Below are 7,069 nucleotides of genomic sequence, written 5' to 3'. Positions count from 1 at the left end.
AGATAGAAGTTCCATAGTTTTGCATCAAAGTTGCTTGAGCTTGTAGAGTGGCATCGGTTTTGCTCATGTATTGCTCCGTCCTTGTCATAAATTGGGAGATATGAGTTGTAAGTGTATCTAGGCCTCCGACAAGCTTTGAGAACATGTCATCAATATCTCTTTTCTTCTCTTGGGGCTGCATTAAATGTTAAGGATTTTGCACATTTTGAGAATTGCTCCAAGAGAAACTGGGGTGATTCCTATATCCCGGATTATAGAAGTTGGAATAAGGATTATTTCGGGGTTGATTGAAATTACCTCCACCAATGACATTCATTTGCTCACTAGAGTTAGAAGAAGAAGCAATAAGACACTCCCCCGTAGGATGGTGTCCACAACAATAATCACAAGAAATATAGAAAGGTGTGCTTAGCATAGCATACACTCCTTGAGCTTGATTTAGCGTCAATGCCTCAATCTTCTTTGCCATAATAGCCAAGGTAGACATAACTTCATCATCTCTACAACCTCCCCCTTGCTTTGGATTCCTCCTCATCAAGGACCAAGAGTTAGTGGTCTTGGCCACTTTGTCAAGTAATTCCCGAGCCTTCTCTTGATTTTTGGTCATAAAAGAACCTCCCGCAGCTGCATCAATAGTCTCCTTAGTATGCATGCTCAACCCATTATAGAAAGCTTGGTACACCACCCATTCCGGAAGGCCATGATTTGGACAACTTTGAATAATTCCTTTAAAGCGCTCCCAAGCCTCATAAAATGATTCAAGATCCTTTTGGGCAAAAGACATGATATCCATCCTAATTTGCACCGCCTTGGCTGGAGGAAAGAATTTCGCCATGAATTGCTCCGCCATCTCATCCCAAGTGGTGATAGAATTGGGAGGCAAGGACATCAACCATCCCTTAGCCTTGTCCCTCAAAGAAAATGGGAATAACCTCAACAAGATAGCATCCTTAGAAGCTCTGTTAATCCTAAAAGTAGTGCACACATGCAAGAAAGAGTGAAGATGGACATTGGGTTCTTCATTAGGAAGACCATAGAAAACCACCGAATTAGAGATAATGTTGATGCTAGCCGGCTTGATCTCAAAATTAGTAGCATTGATAGGAGGATAGCGGATGCTTGAAGGAGATGTATCTCAAGTAGGCCTAGCACAATCCACAAGAGAGCGAGGATCAAATTGCCTAGGAGGGCCTTCAACCTCATCACCACCATTTCTTCCACTAGCACCTCCGCCATTATCATTGCCTTCATTAACATACCTAGCTCACCAACATTCCCCATTCCTTGGTTGTCTTCAACGCCTTCCATGATATTATTAGTAAGCTCCTGCTTAAGATTGCGAAGTGTCCTCTCAATTTCTAAATCAATATCAATCAATTTCGAATTAAGAGTTCGCCTTCCCAAGCTCATACAAGAGAAAGAAATTCTGTAGAAAAATAAAAGCCAATTAACACAATTGAAAACCTAATTTGACACAAAAAACAATTGCCTCAATCCCCGGCAACGACGCCAAAAACTTGATATGGGTTTAATTGCAAGCGCACAAATTGCACAAGTAATAAAGAGATGAATAAATAATCGTTCCCAATGGAGATATATTGGCAATCAAGATCAATGTCAAACTAGTAACAACTATGCAAATTGGGGAAAGGTTTTATGGTTTGTTTTTATTTTTAACTAAACTAATTAAAAAGAACAAAGACAAATCAAGCACAAGTATGAAATCAAGAATGGAAAGCACTAGGGTACTTAACGTCACCTCACATATCCAATTCAATTCCCTTGGTCCCTTAATCCCTAATTCCTCTCTATAATGACAATCGATTTTCCAACCTATTCAATGTTCTATTCCTAGATACATCAAATGTATTTTCAATATAAATCCCTGTTATTCCTAACAATCGGATTAATATATCAAAAACCCATTAAGAACTATGAAAATCATTAACGATTGCATAAGTCGCAAACCTATATTCTTATGGTTTATGCACCCAATGTCATCTATGGCTTGAGGCAAACCCTAGATATCTCCTTCCTGTCTCAATCTAGGAAACAAATCAATTGAATGATGGCCAAACATTCAAAAGCATTAATCACACCCATAGACAATCAAGAGAGAGAGAGAGATCAAGAAATAAGGAAACCAAGTTTATTGAATCTTCAAGGTTTGGTTACATTAAGACCCTAGTAAGAAATCTAGCGTCTCATAGAGTCAAGATACATCATCAAGCAATGGAAATCAACCATAAAAACTAAGATAAAAGAGGAGAGAGAAAACCCCCTTGTGAACCCTATTCTTCTCCAAGCTCCAATGGTGGCCTCCAAGGTACAGAATGAAACCCAGCTCCAAAAACTTCTCCAAAACCCTATTTTATGCCCTTTTATACTTCCCCAAACTCTTATCTCGTTTCCCAAACAAGTTGGGGTCGTTTTGGCTCAGAAACACGTGAATTAAGAACTTTTTCTCAAACTGCACGTGTTGTGAATAGTAACTTTGATCGATCGGACACAATCTGTCTCCATGAATTTTTGGATGTTTTGGCAGGTCCGATCGATCGGGAATGGCTCCGATCGATAGAAAATCGGTTCTGAAGTCCAAATCTTCATTTTGCACTCTTTTCCTTCCTTTCTTGCCTTGACACCTACAATATGCAAATATAGTTTTCTTAGGCAATATCTACTCTTAATCAACTCAAAATGAGATAAACTCAAGCGTAAAGGATGCAAAAATGTATGTATATATTTGGCACATCAGACTTCCAAGATCACAAAAATAGAGTACAACAATGCACATTAATGCTTTGTAATTGCTCAACTCTCTCCATAGACGAATGTTTCTCGTTTTTGTGCAATTTGAAACATAACTCGGTCTATTCAAATTGTTCCCTTACGAAACGTTGAACGAAATCTAAATTAGCAAGTAAGACTTCTAAGAACACTAAATAGATTACAACGGTACACATTGATGCTTCGGAATTGCTCAACTATCTCCATACATGAGTGTTTAACGTTTTTGTACCATTCCAAACATAATTTGGTCTATTTGCATCGCTACCTTACGAAACGTTGAACGAAAACTAAACTAGCAAGTCAGACTTCTAAGAACACTAAATAGAGTACGACGGTACACATTGACGCTTTGGAATTGCTCAACTCTCTCCATAGACGAGCGTTTCTCATTTTTGTGCAATTTGAAACATTACTTGGTCGATTCGCATCGTTACCTTACGAAACGTTGAACGAAAACTAAACTAGCAAGTCAGACTTCTAAGAACACCAAATAGAGTACGACGGTACACATTGACGCTTTGGAATTGCTCAACTCTCTCCATAGACGAGCGTTTCTCATTTTTACGCAATTTTAAATTTCAATTCGTATCGTTACCCTACGAAACATTGAACGAAAGCTAAACTAGCAAGTCAGGCTTCTAAGAACTCTAAATAGAGTACCACGGTACACATTGATGCTTTGGAATTGCTCAACTCTCTCCATAGACGAGCAGTACTCATTTTTGTGCAATTTCAAACATAACTTGGTCCATTCGCATCGTTACCTTATGAAACGTTGAACGAAAGCTAAACTAGAAGGTCAGACTTCTAAGAACACAAAAAGAGTACAACAATATAAGTTGATGCATTGTAATTGCTCAACTCTCTCCATAGACGAATGTTTCTCGTTTTTGTGCAATTTGAAACATAACTCGGTCTATTCGCATTGTTCCCTTACGAAACGTTGAACGAAATCTAAATTAGCAAGTAAGACTTCTAAGAACACTAAATAGATTACAACGGTACACATTGATGCTTCGGAATTGCTCAACTATCTCCATACATGAGTGTTTAACGTTTTTGTACCATTCCAAACATAATTTGGTCTATTTGCATCGTTACCTTACGAAACGTTGACCGAAAACTAAACTAGCAAGTCAGACTTCTAAGCACACTAAATAGAGTACGACGGTACACATTGACGCTTTGGAATTGCTCAACTCTCTCCATAGACGAGCGTTTCTCATTTTTGTGCAATTTGAAACATTACTTGGTCGATTCGCATCGTTACCGTACGAAACGTTGAACGAAAACTAAACTAGCAAGTCAGACTTCTAAGAACACTAAATAGAGTACGACGGTACACATTGACGCTTTGGAATTGCTCAACTCTCTCTATAGACGAGCGTTTCTCATTTTTACGCAATTTTAAATTTCAATTCGTATCGTTACCCTACGAAACATTGAACGAAAGCTAAACTAGCAAGTCAGACTTCTAAGAACTCTAAATAGAGTACCACGGTACACATTGATGCTTTGGAATTGCTCAACTCTCTCCATAGACGAGCAGTACTCATTTTTGTGCAATTTCAAACATAACTTGGTCCATTCGCATCGTTACCTTATGAAACGTTGAACGAAAGCTAAACTAGAAGGTCAGACTTCTAAGAACACAAAAAGAATACAACAATATAAGTTGATGCATTGTAATTGCTCAACTCTTTCCATAGACGAGCGTTTCTCGTTTTTGTGCAATTTCAAACATAACTAGGTCTATTCGCACCGTTGCCTTACGAAACGTTGAACGAAATCTAAACTAGCAAGTCAGACTTCCAAGAATACTAAATAGAGTACAATGGTAAACGTTGAGCTTCGGAATTGTTCACCTTTCTCCATAGATGAGCGTTTAACGATTTTGTGCCATTTCAAACATAATTTGGTCTATTCGCATCGTTACCTTACGAAACATTGAACGAAAGCTAAACTAGCAAGTCAGACTTCGAAGAACACTCAATAGAGTATGACGGTACACATTGATGCGTTGGAATTGCTCAACTCTCTCTATAGACGAGCGTTTCTCATTTTTGTGCAATTTGAAACATTACTTGGTCGATTCGCATCGTTACCTTACGAAACGTTGAACGAAAGCTAAACTAGCAAGTCAGACTTCTAAGAACTTAAAATAGAGTACAATGGTAAAAATTGATGCTTTGGAATTGCATAACTCTTTCCAGAGATGAGCGTTTAACATTTTTGTCCCATTTCAAACTAAATTTGGTTTATTCGCATCGTTACCTTACGAAACATTGAACAAAAGCTAAACTCACAAGTAAGACTTCTAAGAACACTAAATAGAGTGCAACGGTACACATTGATGTTTGGAACGTTTCATGTTTTTGTGCAATTTCAAACATAACTGGGTCTATTCACATCGTTACCTTACGAAACATTGAACGTATGCTAAACTAGCAAGTCAGACTTCTAAGAACACTAAATAGAGTACAATGGAACACATTGATGCTTTGAAATTGCTCAACTCTCTCCATAGACGAGCAGTACTCATTTTTGTGCAATTTCAAACATAACTTGGTCCATTCACATTGTTACCTTATGAAACGTTGAACGAAAGCTAAACTAGAAGGTCAGACTTCTAAGAACACAAAAAGAGTACAACAATATAAGTTGATGCATTGTAATTGCTCAAATCTCTCCATAGACGAATGTTTCTCGTTTTTGTGCAATTTGAAACATAACTCGGTCTATTCGTATTGTTCCCTTACGAAACGTTGAACGAAATCTAAATTAGCAAGTAAGACTTCTAAGAACACTAAATAGATTACAACGGTACACATTGATGCTTCGGAATTGCTCAACTATCTCCATACATGAGTGTTTAACGTTTTTGTACCATTCCAAACATAATTTGGTCTATTTGCATCGTTACCTTACGAAACGTTGAACGAAAACTAAACTAGCAAGTCAGACTTCTAAGAACACTAAATAGAGTACGACGGTACACATTGACGCTTTGGAATTGCTCAACTCTCTCCATAGACGAGCGTTTCTCATTTTTGTGCAATTTGAAACATTACTTGGTCGATTCGCATCGTTACCGTACGAAACGTTGAACGAAAACTAAACTAGCAAGTCAGACTTCTAAGAACACTAAATAGAGTACGATGGTACACATTGACGCTTTGGAATTGCTCAACTCTCTCTATAGACGAGCGTTTCTCATTTTTACGCAATTTTAAATTTCAATTCGTATCGTTACCCTACGAAACATTGAACGAAAGCTAAACTAGCAAGTCACACTTCTAAGAACTCTAAATAGAGTACCACGGTACACATTGATGCTTTGGAATTGCTCAACTCTCTCCATAGACGAGCAGTACTCATTTTTGTGCAATTTCAAACATAACTTGGTCCATTCGCATCGTTACCTTATGAAACGTTGAACGAAAGCTAAACTAGAAGGTCAGACTTCTAAGAACACAAAAAGAATACAACAATATAAGTTGATGCATTGTAATTGCTCAACTCTTTCCATAGACGAGCGTTTCTCGTTTTTGTGCAATTTCAAACATAACTAGGTCTATTCGCACCGTTGCCTTACGAAACGTTGAACGAAATCTAAACTAGCAAGTCAGACTTCCAAGAATACTAAATAGAGTACAATGGTAAACGTTGAGCTTTGGAATTGTTCACCTTTCTCCATAGATGAGCGTTTAACGATTTTGTGCCATTTCAAACATAATTTGGTCTATTCGCATCGTTACCTTACGAAATGTTGAACGAAAGCTAAACTAGCAAGTCAGACTTCAAAGAACACTCAATAGAGTATGACGGTACACATTGATGCGTTGGAATTGCTCAACTCTCTCTATAGACGAGAGTTTCTCATTTTTGTGCAATTTGAAACATTACTTGGTCGATTCGCATCGTTACCTTACGAAACGTTGAACGAAAGCTAAACTAGCAAGTCAGACTTCTAAGAACTTAAAATAGAGTACAATGGTAAAAATTGATGCTTTGGAATTGCATAACTCTTTCCAGAGATGAGCGTTTAACATTTTTGTCCCATTTCAAACTAAATTTGGTTTATTCGCATCGTTACCTTACGAAACATTGAACAAAAGCTAAACTCACAAGTAAGACTTCTAAGAACACTAAATAGAGTGCAACGGTACACATTGATGTTTGGAACGTTTCATGTTTTTGTGCAATTTCAAACATAACTGGGTCTATTCACATCGTTACCTTACGAAACATTGAACGTATGCTAAACTAGCAAGTCAGA

The 7,069-nt window shown here is 37.7% G+C and overlaps 1 non-coding gene across 1 annotated transcript; it reads left to right on the top strand.

Annotated features, from left to right (window-relative positions):
* The first annotated feature begins 695 nt into the window (after positions 1-695).
* On the top strand, positions 696-801 carry LOC119983212. Its single transcript, XR_005464567.1, has one exon. It is a non-coding gene; the product is annotated as a small nucleolar RNA R71 (small nucleolar RNA).
* Positions 802-7,069: the final 6,268 nt, after the last annotated feature.

Source organism: Tripterygium wilfordii, chromosome 17 (assembly GCF_013401445.1).
Source record: "Tripterygium wilfordii isolate XIE 37 chromosome 17, ASM1340144v1, whole genome shotgun sequence".
NCBI lineage: Eukaryota > Viridiplantae > Streptophyta > Magnoliopsida > Celastrales > Celastraceae > Tripterygium > Tripterygium wilfordii.
This window is presented reverse-complemented; position numbering and strand designations above follow the sequence as displayed.